The sequence below is a fragment of the Ambystoma mexicanum genome, chromosome 1p, assembly GCF_040938575.1.
Source record: "Ambystoma mexicanum isolate Mex_15411 chromosome 1p, UKY_AmexF1_1, whole genome shotgun sequence".
In the NCBI taxonomy this organism is placed as follows: domain Eukaryota; kingdom Metazoa; phylum Chordata; class Amphibia; order Caudata; family Ambystomatidae; genus Ambystoma; species Ambystoma mexicanum.
Window position 1 is genome coordinate 14765261 of NC_090921.1, and position 14669 is coordinate 14779929.

Here is a 14669-nt window from a genome sequence, read left to right on the forward strand (position 1 = left end):
GGTTGCGAGTTGGTGCTTCGTCCGGCAGAAGAGAAGATCTCATCAGGGAGGAAAGCAGGGGGTCGTTGTACTGCCAAGGAAAAAACCAGCCACGGAGTTTCTGGATTCAAAGGAGTGGTCCTTTTATTCGCGGTTCAGTGGTAAGTGGCTATCCAGTTGCCGGGGTGCTTGGCACGGGCAATTCGACCACTAGACGTCCTGGTAGGCGAAAAGGAAAGCAAACTGGTTGTCCCCACCAGCTCAAGGGGAAGAGACTCTCCGGCAAGAAGATCTCCTCTGTCGTCGGGAAGTGGTGAGATGGTTCAGCAGGGCTCCACTGGTGGTGTCGTCATTGCAGGTCGGCTCAGCTTCTCCCTGTTCGGATTCTCAGGTCCTGTGGCGACTTCTGAAGTTCCAGTCCCAAAAGCCCTGCTTTTATGCAAGAAACCCCCATTCATTCAGCCTAGCTGTCAATCAAACATGCTAAGTGGTGAGCCGGCACAAGAGTGCAACTTGAGTTGCCAAGGCAACTCAGTCCAGGGTGCCTAAACCCCCTCCCACACCCCCTGTGGTACCCAGACAGAGTGGCACCACTTTTGGAGGCTTCTGCGGAGAAGCCCGCCAAAAAGTGCAACAAAGGGCTCGAATTGGGTTGGAGTCACAGAAGAGAACACAAACGCCATTTTAGAATCGAGTTCTGGCAAAAAATACCAACCGGTGAATTCATATTAAATAAATAACCCGGCGGTATGTTCGAAGCTATAGGAATTAAATAATTAAAGTTGGTAGCCTCGAACAATGGGAAAATCCCATAGAGATATATTCGTGGTCGAATATAAAAAGTATCGAATTGCCCCGACCAGTACGTCCACAATATGATGGTTTGTACTGGTTTCTGTTCATAATTTGGGACTAGTAAAGCCAATGGTGACTTTACATGCCCTGGGAGACAGTAGTCAGTCCCAGGGTATGGAGTCTATGGTGGGGTGTCACTATGACACCCCTGTGTCATTGCACTGAGGGTGCTGTGTAACACACATAGTAAAAGCACATGAGACCCTACGGAGTAAAAGACCCCATAGCCCATAAAACACATTAACAGTCAAAGGAACCCCTCAAATCATGTCCAAGAGTGTGAGGAAAAGAGTCTCACTCTAGGCAGGAGAAAAAAACAAACTCCAGAAATCCAGCAAAGCTGCTGGGGGACTCACTAGGTTAGGAAATTCAGCCTAAACAGAGAATTCTCCCTAACACTCGCCCCACCAGACTAAGGGACAGGAGGATTTAATCCACTCCTGGATGAATCTCATACCTCTAGTCGGTTACAAACACCCTAGAGAGACCATCAGCATTTTGGTGGTGACACCCTGACCTATGTTCTATGGTCAAATCAAAGGATTTCCTTTGTAAGCTATATGACCTACAAACCCTTTGAGGAACATCAGTCTTTTTGAAACTATAGGGGATCTGGTTGACCAGTCCCTCAGAAGTTGGTACAACTTCTGAACCTGTGATAGGCTTTTTCAAGGGGCCCTTATAAAGGATTCCCTTAGATCTAGAGGGGCCTCCAGAGGTCCTCACTACCTCTCTTTTGGGAGAAGTTTGGGTCTTAGGCCTCTTGGTTGGAGGGGATGGAGATAAGCAAGGTACATGTTTCTCCTTCCTCTTAGATCTACCTTTACCTACTTTAGGAGTTTCCCTCTTAAGACTAGGAACTGGGTTGGAGTCTTCTGTGGAAGGTCCAACAGTCTGAAGTTTTTTGGCCTTAGACTTTTCTTTTCTCGTTTTCCACCAGCACTGAGAATTACCAGTTTTCTTAAGCCTAGTTAGGGTTCCAGTAGGTCTATCCACCTCTTCCTCAGAAGCAGGGGGAGTCACAGACTCTATAACTGGGGGAACAATGATGGAGCTTGGTTGGGGCTCCCATTTCCCTAACATGTTAGCCTAAAATTTGCCTGGGTCAGAGGTCAATTTACCAACACCAGGGCTTGTAGTGGGGTTCGCAGTAGAGGTTCCCACAGGCTTAGAGTGGTTCCTTAAGGTGGCCTCTCTAGCCAATTTGGTTTGGTTCTGGGTCTCCATACTGGCCTGGGGGTACTGGATACTACTCCTAGAGTTCTTAGATCATTCCCCAACAGGACTCTCCCAGGCACCTCAGTCTGAACACTGACAGGAATCAACACTGTCATGCCATTACACTGAATGAGGGCTGGTAGAATTGGAACCATTTGGACAGGGCCTCCAGACATCTTAGTGGAACCTTTGGGTGCCTTAGCAACATCCTCAGGCCTGAAAAAGCTTTCATCCACTACTGTTCTTCTGGCCCCAGAGTCTCGCCTGGCAGGAGTATCTTGACCATTGACAAGAACACTGTCCATATAATAAACTTTAGAGTTTTCTGGTATGGAGTTGTACACACTCCTATTCTGATCACTAACCAGACCCATGGACTCTACTGTTACACTTGCTTGGAAACCCAAAGGTTCTTCAGCAAAGACTTCAAAGTGAGCACTAGCCATTTGGACTTCCTCCTCAGGAGTGAAGGCTAAGGAGACTGTGCTGATCCCTGTAGGTTTACCCTTACGTCTGGGATCTCCTTATATGTGGTCAGTGGCCCCACAGAGATAGCATGTTCCAAATGCTCTCTGGAATGGTGGCTTGGTCTGAACTCCTTCTGGTTTGTGACCAGAAGTTACACTAGCCTGTTGTGGTTTACCCTGGGGCTTACCCTGGTTATTTTGTTGTTTGGGGCCCTCTTTAGGTTGGGAGGTATTAGAAATCTCTTTGAAAGGGGCCCTTAGGGGTCCCTCGCGATATGGAAACAAGGCAATAACCATACACGAAAGGATGAGCCAGACACGAGGTTAAAATTCCCAATGCTAGGGTTTATTGCAAGCAAAATAGTCCCAATTGGTCAACTATGGTCTCACGCCCCGCGACGTGTATTCTCCAGACCTCGAGGGATGCAAGAGAGCGAATTACGTACATCAGTTACATATATACAAAATGCATATCATACAATCAGCTATGACATGTTTAACACCCCCCTTTTATGATGATGGACATTTCCAATGAGTATGACAATTATGACACTTTCGATGTCTATTCTAGTAACAATGTGCAATTTAGAAAGTGCGGAGGCATCTTCTAGTTGTTGAACAGAACACGGTGCTTCTGTTCTTGGAAGCAAGCTGCACACAGGGGAAGAGTCACATTCCAAGCTTTGCTATCTATGAGGTACTATTCATGTCCTGGGAGCCGACATGCTCTAAAGGGTTTTGCAAAGGGGGCCGTAAGAAGAGCATAATTCAAGCTTTTAGCTGCTTTATTCTAACATATTCTACCACAGTACGAGACTGGCTGGCAGCTGTGAAATTATTAAATGCCCTGTAGCTCTCCCTCAAGGCTACAGAGAGGGAGCGTGGGCATTCCTCTCTGGGCTACTCATGAGGAGTTTCAACGAACTCCTCAGTCCCGCGACCTTGCCCTTTCATATTCAGACAACAATGTTAACAGTTGAGCAGAGTAAGCAGAATTCGCAAGAATTGCAAGCTGCAAAGCAGTTTAGACAGAAAGCAATGAGCAATGGTTAACAAGCAAAATGGCGATTCTTGCTACTTTTAAAATGGCCGCTTGTTGGTCAAGCATAGCAGTCTGTATTGTTATAATTCAGTGCATAAGACGGTTGGCCTTCGGCCATCAAGTTACGTCTATCATCCAAATGAAGGGTATTCACTTTTCCAGATTGACAAACCCTCCTTTTGGCCGTATGCCAAACGTCTTATTCATTCATTGTATCCTCCTCTGATGAGGATAAGTCTGGGGTATCTATGCCTGAACCTCTCATGCTATCATGAGCATCATCTTCATCATTAATGTCTATAGCCATGAATTGTTTTACTGTTTTTGTTTCATCAGTGTCTCTGTTATTTCGGCCATGCGTTTGTTTTCCTCTCGACACCATGTGCATACATCCCTTAGTACATCCCTCAGTTATCTCAGTGCAAACTATTGGTAGGCATTGTATGCAACAGCAACATGTTATGAATATACCAAGTACCACCATTAGTATCGAAATTAGCTTCCATCCCCAGGACCGCAATAGTCCCCAAAAGCAGGATCCTATCCCCCAACCCCCTTCTTCAGTAGAGAGTGTGGAACTAAGGACATGTAGTTTCCTGATGGCTCTGAATATGGTAGGGGAGTAGTCATCTATGAACACACAGCATGCAGTTTTTACGAGTTTGCAAACTCCCCCACGATCAACTAATATTATGTCAAGATCCATTCTGTTTTGTAGTGCCATTAGTCTTATTCCTTTCTCTTCTAACGTCATATTGAATAAAATATCCGTTGTTGAATCTATTGTATTTTTTAATATTCTAGACAGTTTTCTTATATTATAGGAATTTTCTATTTGGGCCAAGAATGGTATAAACGATTTGGCTACATCCATTGCTATCATTCCATCTTCACTACTCCTTCGGGCTCTACCTTTTAATTGCCTCACTACTTCTGCAGTTTCTAAGAGGAACATTCCTGGGAATAGTAGACCCAAGTAACACGTACCTCCCCAGTTTCTAGGTAACCATGGGTATGCTCTTTCCCCACATATGAAATAAACAGGGTCTCCTACATATACTGGTTCAACTTCATATTTCAAGACCACTGTATTCATGCACCCAAAGGAGGTGCCTATTAAGTAGGTCCCTTTTTTCTTTAGACATAACGGGACAGTTCTTGGGTGGTAATTAACCGCGTAGGAAGGTGGCACAGCGTTTTTGTTCCCTTCTTCTCTCATGTGGAATGTCATTACTGATGTTTTTTCTGGCGGGGACAATCTATCCTGCCTATATTGGTTTGTTATCTTTCGTGCAATATTTGGCGTGGGTTTTGGGATTATTACACGTGTTTTGTGGAATATGGAGCAGCCCACAGGTCTCATGACAATTTCCTCAAATTCATCCATATTTGTTTTATCTAATTGACCCATACTGCTTCTGTTCCATTTCCCGAAAAACATTGCACCCAAAGATGCTCTGCATGCAGAACGTAGTGGCAATGGTTGTACATACTATTCTATCCCCTTCCCACAATGCTGTGATAAATATGCACATACCCAGCAGTCTCTTTTCTTTAAAACTGCATGGGTCATATTCATAATAAGCAACAATGTGTTGTTGCCATACCCCTCTCTTTGGCCCTCATTACGACCCTGGCGGAATCCGCGGTGCTAAATGCACCGCGGAGCATGGCGGAAAGCCGCCGATAGCGCCATGGGGGTTGGCGGATTTACCACCCCATGCCGACCTTGGCGGAGCGGTAAATCCCCAATCCCCATTTTACCCTTCCCCATTCCCATTCTTGCCCCATAGGGTATAATGGGAGTGGGGAAGGAGTTAATTACGCCGCCGTAAAGTACGGCGGCGTAATTAACAACGAGGTCCCTTAGCGCCATGGTTTTCTCCGCCCGGTAAAACCAGGCGGAGAAAACCTCCATGGCGCTAAGGGAACTCGTAGTACGGCGGACGGGTCCGCCGCGATTAGCGCTGGCGGAAACCCACTCCGCCAGGGTCCTAATGAGGCCCTTTGTCTCTCTTCCATTGGAGATAATGTACCAGTGATCACATGAACCGGGCTCTCAGTAGTCGACACATTCATTTCTGATAAGAGTGTTATTAATGGGTGCTTTGACTCCATCCACCATAATAACATCGCTATTGTTACTGGTACTACCATACTTATGAAACACAGAACCAATGTCCACGTTAGTTATTCTTTTTACCAGGCCTTTTCCCTGAATTTACAGTCTCTATATCTATTATTTTCTCAGCAATGGTGCAGGAGGAAGCTGAAACCGGTCTTGATTTGTTCTTCATCGTCCTTCTTCTTGCTGACAAAGTTCGTCACAGATCTCTCTCGTTCTTGATGCCAAAAGTTCAATGAAAATGTCACAGTTCAATTGTGCCAGCCCTTTCACAGCCTAGATCACTTATCCACTCCGAGCAAGATTAGTTCTTTCTCCCACTGCTCAGATGATTTCTGAACAGTTCTTTATTGACAGAGTACTATGTGCATCCAGCTTGTCCCGCTCTGGCTTAGAACACATGTACTCTATCAGCCTTAGTACTTATGTGCGTCCGGCTTGTCCTGCTCTGGTTCCTGACACATGTACTTTATTATAAGCGCACTGAGGAGCCTTGAGTCTTGAATTGTCCGACTTGCACAATTCTCACACTTCTCTCCTCTACGCCCCTGGTTCCTACTCCGTCCGTGAGTGGAACCAAGGCAAAAAGTACCAAGAATCAGTGGATCACTTTGCCTTTCGAGGCCTGAGATCGCAACGTTTTACTCCTGGTATTGTGTGATCGGTGAACAGTGCCGATGCACTTCCAGTATCAGGCTCAGTGTCAGCCTGCGGTGCAATGATCGATGTTGCGGAGCACCGCGGCAATGATGCAGATTCTGTTTTTGGCTCTGGTGCGGTTATAAGATCTGATGGGTGCCAAAGGGGCACACACTCTGTATTCGTAGACGTGTGCAATGCTGATTCTGTGTCGTTCAACGATGATGTTGCTTCTGCTGGGCAGCGTTGGGGCCCTGTTCGCCCTTCCCCCTTTTTGGCAGTTTCTCCAGGCTCTGGTTTCTGTTTCACTTCTTGCTCAGGCTTTGTTTCGAGTTTCACTTCTCGCTCAGGCTGGTGCTGTGTCATTCGATTGGCAACAGTTTCTTTTGTTTCCGAGACCATTTCCTTTCTCTGGTCGTCGGAAGTTGTCAGCAGTCTTGGGAATCTTTTGGCATGTGTCGCATGGATCCATGCCTTGCGACCGTCCACTCGAATGGCCGTCTGTGTCACCAAAAGTACTTGGTAGGGGCCGCGCCACCTGGGTGCTAATGACGTCTTCCGTTGAAAGTTTTTAATCAGGACCCAGCTTCCAGGCTCCAGCGCGTGCCCCGGTCCGGTGTATCGCACTGGTAACGCCTCCTGCACCTGCTGATGAATCAAACGCAACTTCTGCATTAAAAGGCCACAGTACGTGCTTAACACAGGATGCTCGACCTCACATAATCTTTTGGGCTGCGGTGCGCACCATACATTTGCCGGTCTCCCCATGATAATTTCATAGGGAGAGAGCCCAGTTTTAGCCTGTACAGATGTGCGCATGCATAAAAGTGCTAGAGGTAATGCATCTACCCAACTCAACTTGCTTCCGGCACATATTTTTGCCATCTTGGCATTTAGGATGCCGTTATGCCTCTCAACAAGTCCGGCGGAACGCGGATGCCTGGAGCTGTGGAATCGCTTGTCAATCTGCAGACCTGCACAGATCTGTAGTACTACTGCGCCCACAAAGTGTGGGCCATTATCTGACCACAGGACACGGGGCAGCCCGAACCGGGAGAAATACTCCTTCAACATTACTTTTGCCGTTGACATGGCAGTACAGTCTTTTAAAGGATATGCCTCCACTCACTTGCTAAATGCACAAATCACCACTAACACATATTTGTAGTTCTGGCACCTTTCCATTTCTATGAAATCAAAATGGATCACCTCGAATGGCATAGAAGGTGGGCCAAAACTACCTACTGGAGTCACGGTTCCCTTCCCTACATTGGGCCTCATTACACGGTAGGCGGTGAGCCATGGCGCTATTAGCGCCATGGCTCATGCCGGTAAAATACCTGCACCGCCTTGGCGGAAAGGGGATTTACCGCCCCATTCCAAGGTTGGAGGGGCGGTAAATCCCCTTTCCGCCATTGCCCTTCCCCATTCCCATTTCTGCCCCTGTTGCAGTCTCTACCTCTCCTGTCCCCTCCCAGGCCCTCTGCACTGCACTGGCCTCTCACTTCATCTATAAAACTCAGGACATCCTGTCCTCGCTCTCCTCCTTTCACCTCCCTCCCTCCCTACCCGGCCCTTCCTCTGGCCCTTCTGCGGTCACCCCTCCTCCCTCTTTCTCTGCCTTTCCACCTTTCTCTGCTGACGAGGTTTCTAGACAAGTCCGATCTATGAAAGTCTCGTCTAAACAGGTTCACCCCTGTTCCTCCAAAACTATCAAGGACCACATCGACTCCCTGGCTCCTGCCCTGGCTGACTTTTGCAACCACTCCTTCGCCTCTGGAGTCTTCCCTTCCCCCCTCAAGCACTCCCTTGTGCACCCTCTTCTCAAGAAACCCTCTTCCGACCCCTCCTGCCCGGCTAACTATCGCCCTATCTCCATCACTCCCTTCCTGGGCAAGCTCCTGGAGAAACTGGCCATCTCCCAGCTTAACCTCCATGCTGAATCTGTTGGTAGTCTTCATGACCATCAATCTGGCTTCAGAGCTGCCAGAAGCACGGAAACTGCTCTCCTGAACATCCGTGAAGACCTGCTCTTGAACCTTGATTCCAACACTCCGTGTGTTCTCATTCTGCTCGATCTCTCCTCTGCCTTTGACACTGTCAACCATGCCATCCTGCTCAACCGTCTCCGGGAAAACCTGGGTATCACTGGTCAGGCTCTGGCGTGGTTGACCTCTTTCCTTTCAAATCGACCCTCCCAGGTCCAACTGGGGTCCTTCCTCTCCGACATCTTTTTCTCCACCTGTGGTGTCCCCCAGGGATCTAATCTCTCTCCCTGGCTGTTCAACCAGTATCTGGCACTCCTTGCCCACCGCATCGCCGCTCTCTGCCCTAATTTCCAGTGCTATGCGGACGATACCCAGCTCATTTTCAGGCTACCCTCAGCCTCCCCCTCTCCTTCCCTCATCTCTGACTGTCTGTCTGCTATCCAAGAATGGTGTGCCGCCAATGACCTCTGCCTTAATGCCAGTAAGACTGAGATTCTACTCATCGGTACTCCCACTCCCTCCTTCCCTGTAGCTCTCTGGCCTGCCTCCCTTGGCCCCCTCCCTGCTCCTACCTGCAAGGCAAAAAACCTTGGGGTCATCTTCGACTCCACACTCTCCTTCTCTCCTCATATTTCTGACGTCGCCAAGAGGTCACACTACCAGCTGCACCTCCTCAGAGGTATTCTTCCCTTCCTCTCCTTCCCCCAGAAGCTCACTGTCTCCCGAGCCCTGGTTCTCTCGAAGCTGGACTACTGTAACAGCCTCTATCTTAATCTGCCTGCCTCCACTCTCCGCCCTAGGCAACTCATCCAGAACAGAACTGCGAGACTTGTCCTTGGCCTCAAGCCCAGGGACCGTATCTCTCCAGGACTGAAATCTCTACACTGGCTCCCAGTGGCTGCGAGGATAAAGTTCAAAACTCTCTGCATTGTCCACAAGGCCTTCTGGGGCCTGGGTCCTAAATACCTTCAACTCTCTCTTCCCAAATATCTTCCTTCCCGAGCCCTTCGCTCATCCGCCTCCAACTCCCTCAGGGTTAGCCGCTTCTCGAAGCAACGAGCTGGGGGTAGATCTCTCTCCGCGGCAGGGGCCTCCCTCTGGAACAGCCTTCCTGCCTCCCTGAAACTTGAGGAGAACCATCTCCGGTTCCGGAAGCACCTCAAAACCTTCCTCTTTGCTTCTGCTTTCCCTCTCCCTCTCCCCTGCTGAGCGGCTAATTAATTTTCACTGAAGCTGCACTGATCCTGCAATTGGACCACTCTAAACGGCCTTGGTCCTGGGCCCTGCCACTCTCCACTTGCACTGATGCCCTGGAACCCCTTTGCACTGCGGGTCTGTCTCTGTATCCCTACAGCCCCCCCTCCCCCAGCACTTGTTCTGCACTTACCTCACACTTGCCACCAGCTGGCCCTATTTATTTATTTATTACGTACGCCTCTTACCTTGTACTGCACTTCCCCCCCCTCCCCTTCCCCTTGCACTTTTCCCCTCCCCTACCCCTGCACTTGCGCGATCTGAATGACACCTGGCCTAGTAGGATCGTTTTCTGTCTCCCCTTGTACCCCCCTCCCTGCCTCGTCGCGCCTTGAAACACTTGTGTATAGGCGCGTTACAAATACCATATCATATCATATCATATGGGAATGGGGAAGGCGCTAATTACGGCACCGCAATTTTGCGGTGCGTAATTAGCTCTGAGGTCCCTTAGCGGGTTGGATTTTAACGCCTGCAAGAAGCAGGCGTTAAATCCTCCAACCCGCAAAGGGACCTCGTAGTACGGCGGTAAGGGTTAACGGTCACCGTTGCCATTAACGGTGACCGTTAACCCTTACCGGCGTCCGTGTAATGAGGCCCATTGTGTTGCAGGCACGTAATACAATTCAGCACTAGCCTTTCTGCATTCTTTTTTATGTGCTCATTTTTCCATACTGTGGATAAATGCTGTACCATCTTCTTCACGTAAATGTGGGTAGGGCTATGCGCCATTGTAACCATTGCGGTTACGTAACAATTTGGCAACATCCAGTTCTTGGTCTCTTTGTCCACCCAACATCCTTCCAAATCTAACTCAGCAGAGCCCTCAGCCCACCCCTGAATCTCTTTGGTCGTGGCCTCAGCCTGCATTACTTTGACTGTGGCAACACCATTCTCTATCATACAAGGTACTTCCTCTGTTTGTACTGTCATCATCTTACTATGTAGGTCAGTGGCAGTTTGTTTCGCAATCCTGTCTGCAAATGCGTTTCCTTCTCCTATTTTGCATGTCACCTTTTTATGTGCTTCGCATTTTACTATTGCCAGGCGCTTTGGAAACGTGAGTGCAGACAACAACCGCACAATCAAAGGGCCATGCTGAATCCTGGCCCCATGTGATGTCAAGAAGCCCCTCTCAGCCCAGAGTCGGCCAAAGTTATGAACCACGCCAAAGGCATACTGGCTGTCAGTATAAATATTCACGTTCAAATTCTCAGAGAGTTCACAAGCTCTAGTCAAGGCTTTTATTTCTGCGGCTTGTGCTGAATTATATGGGATTCTTTTACTCTCCACAACCCTTTCTAGAGTAGTGATAGCATACAAGGCAGTTGACGTGCCATCTGGTAATTTGAAACAAGAGCCGTCACAAAACAACTCCCCATCCGGCTCTTTTTGTGGGATGTCACTCAGATCAACTCTTCCCTTCGTTTCTTCCTCGGTGACCATTAAACAATCATGGGGTGGTGATTCGTTGTCACCAGTTTCTGCTATGGGCAATGGCATTACTTCTGCAGGATTCAATGCGCTACACCTCATAATTTGGATGTGGGGTGCAAACAGGATGAGTTCATATCTTGTTAATCTCGCGGAGGTGAGGTGTTGCGTCTGGGTCCTATTTAATAGAACGTCTGTAGCATGTGGCACCATCAGAATTAAAGTGTGCCCCAATACCATTCCTTCCATTTGTTTCACTGATGCAGCAGCCGCTGCAACAGATCGCAAACATCGTGGTAGTGCGCGCTACAGGGTCCAGCGCGGAAGAATAATAGCCGCACGGCCTATTTCTTCCACCTTGTTCCTGTGTCAAAACCGCCAACGCACATCCTTCACTCTCGCTTATAAACAGTCTAAATATTTTAGCATAATCTGTAGTGCCTAAAACTGGCGCGGAACATAATGCAACTTTCAATTGTTCAAACGCTTTCTGACATTCCTCATCCCACTGCAAAGGCATCACTGCATCCTTTTTAGTTAATTTTATCATCGGCTTCACAATCAATGCAAAATTACTGATCCACTGCCGACAATAAGAGGCCATGCCTATTACAGCTCTCACTCCTTTTTGAGTTTTTGGAATAGGCATACTAGACATACTTTCTATGCGTTCTGGTGTTAATATTCTCCCTTCTTTCGAAAGTAGGTAACCCAAATAAGACACCTCCTTTTGATTATACTGGAATTTCTTCAAACTTGCCTTGTGACCATGGGTCGCTAGGTGTGTCAATAGTAATATAGTACTTTCTTTGCAGATCTCTTTTGTGTCAGCAGCTAGTAACAATTCATCTATGTACTGCAAGAGTGCGCAACCTGTTGGTAGTTCTAGCATATCTAGCTGTTCCTTTAGTGCCCTGCTGTAAATGCTTGGGCTTTCTGTGTATCCTTGTGGAATGCGTGTGAATGTGAATGATCGACCTCCTAGAGTGAACGCGAACAGATATCTATTGCTTTTATCCACTGGAATGCTAAAGAACGCGTTCTTCAAATCAACTACACTAAAGTATTCTGCAGTGGCCGGTATCATTGTCAGTATTGTTGTGACATCTGGGACCAAAGGGAATTGTGGGTCTACCACTTTGTTCAATGCGCGCAGATCAATTATGAAATGATATGGTACTTCATTGCCTCCTTTCTTGTAAACTGGAAGAATCGGGCTGTTGCACGTGCTACCTGCAATTTCTTCAACCACCCCCAATCTCACCAGGTCAGTAACAATACTCTTTAATCCCTTCTCACCTTCAACAGAAATTTTATACTGGGGAATTCTTGGTAATGTAACACCTTCTTTCAAAGTTATTTTTGCTGGCTCTATTTTCAAGCATCCTACATCTTTATCATGCATTGCCCACAGACAGGTTGGTACTCTACTTAGCTCTTCTGGTAACGCTTCTGACATAAATTCCGTCACCGGTGCATCGTGAGGCCAAATCGTGAGGAACACCCCATCTGCCGTACAATGTATAACTGCCCCCAATTTTCTCAACAAATTTAATCCTAGCAAGTTCTCCCCACAATTTTCTGTCAGAATAAATGGACACTGTTCCGTAAATGGTCCTATTGTAATTGGGACAGCTTCGGACACGGGGTTAATTACTGGTTTACCTGCAAACCCTACAGAAACATTCTTTTGCCCCGACAGTGGGATCTCCGGAACCAAGTGGTGGTCTATCGAACACTTTTGTGCCCCTGTATCTACAAGGAAACGGTGCTCCTTATTCCCGACTCTCATTTCTACGTAGGGTCCTCTCTGATTCACGGGAATAGACACTGATTCCGACCCCTGCCGTGGGCTGTCCTATTGCAAAAATAACACATCGTCCGATGTGTAGTCACCGCTGCTGCTATAATACGTGTTTGGCTGTGTATCAAAAATATTCCCATTTCCCCCTCGGTGTCCTCCACTCTGATCATTTCTCTGTTGGCCCTGCCCGCCCTGATTTTGGTTCGGAACACTTTGGTTCAATGCCTGGTTCTGTTGAGCTTGGTTTTGACCATGGGATTGGTTTTGATTACCTCCATTGGTATATCCCTGCTGCATGCTATTTCTGCTTGGGCCATTTGACCCCTGATGTCCTCTATGAGGCCTTCTCTGGCCAAACCCACCTCTATTCTGTAGGTGCGGGCATTGCGCTCGCCAGTGTCCTTCCTCTTTACAGTACGCACATTGATTTAATCCCAATGACACCCCATGCATATTATTCAAATTTCCCCTGCCTTGTGCATTTCCTCTACCTCTATTGTATCCAATTACCTGCTGCAGTAACACCCCACCATCGTTCGCATTGCTTCTTTTCTCATCTCCAATGGGTACCCATTACACATCTCACTTACTTCCTCCACTGACGTTCTTTTGTTCGACATCCATCGCATTGTTTCCCCCACCCATGCCTGCAATCTTTGTTTATCACCTATTTGTCCCAGTGCCGGCAAATGCTTTGCACCACCTGGAAAAACTGTTGGCCACGATTTTTGCATATACAATCTCGACACCTCCTTCCTACCTTTCTTAATACACTCATGACTATATTCAGGTGTAGCAAACATTTCAGCATATCTATCTTCCATTTCATTTTTCAGTTCAATGAGTTTGTACACATGTTCTCTTACATCTTCATCTCTTTGCTCACTGCGTGCTAACTTATTCAAATCTAACAATCGTTGTGGCGGTAAATTCCCAAGTAACTTTTTCCATTCTCCCACCAAAAATGTCCCCATGTATTTCAACACTACCTGTCTCTCGTTGCTTCTTCGGTACCCATATAATGAGGCCAATGCTGCCGTCCCATCATTTCCTTCTATGTACATTTCTGCCTCTTGCTGTAATTCAACCTTTCTTTCTTTGCTGATCGCGCTGCGAGTTACCCGTCCAAATCCTGTTCCTTCAGCCCCGCCTCTCGCCTCCCCGGTCTCAATTTCGACTTCAGGAAGGGCGGATGGTGCTGAATCTGACTGTGGAGTGGGAGGTGCGGATGGGACAAGTGTCACAGGTGGCATCTGTGAAGGGCCTTGCTGGGTGCTGGGAAATTGCGTGTGTGCGGTCTGCGCTTGTGGCAGGGCTCGAGCTGTGGGTGGGGTGTGGGTTAATGCTTGCGTGAGGGGAAGTGCTTGGGCTGCGGGAGGGGGTATGAGAGCTACTGGTTGGGCCTACGCAGTCACTACTGGCGTGTTTGGTTTCGATCCTGGTTTTGGGCCTCGACCCGTATGGGTTAAAAAATGTTCCATTAATTCGTCTGCTATGTGTAGTTCCCGCTGCGGGTATATTCCTTCTATGTTCATTTGCTCACGTCTCCCTTCCCATCTTAGACTTGCCGTCCACTCCTCCTCCTTCTTTTATTCTGCTACCTCGAGCTTCGATTTGTGCCTACGCGCATGCTTCTCTCTACTCCTAAGTCGGAGCATTGCTTCCCTCCTCCAATCTTTGATAGTCTCAAAAGCTGCGGGTTGCGCTTTTTTCCTTATCAACACCCTTTCTAGGTTATCTATCCTTGCAATCTCAAAGCTACCATTAATCGGCCACTGATGGTCCTGTTGCTTTCTAGTTTGCCTATGCCAAATTTCACATTTATCGCACCCACACCATATTTTGCATACATGTCATAAGCCGG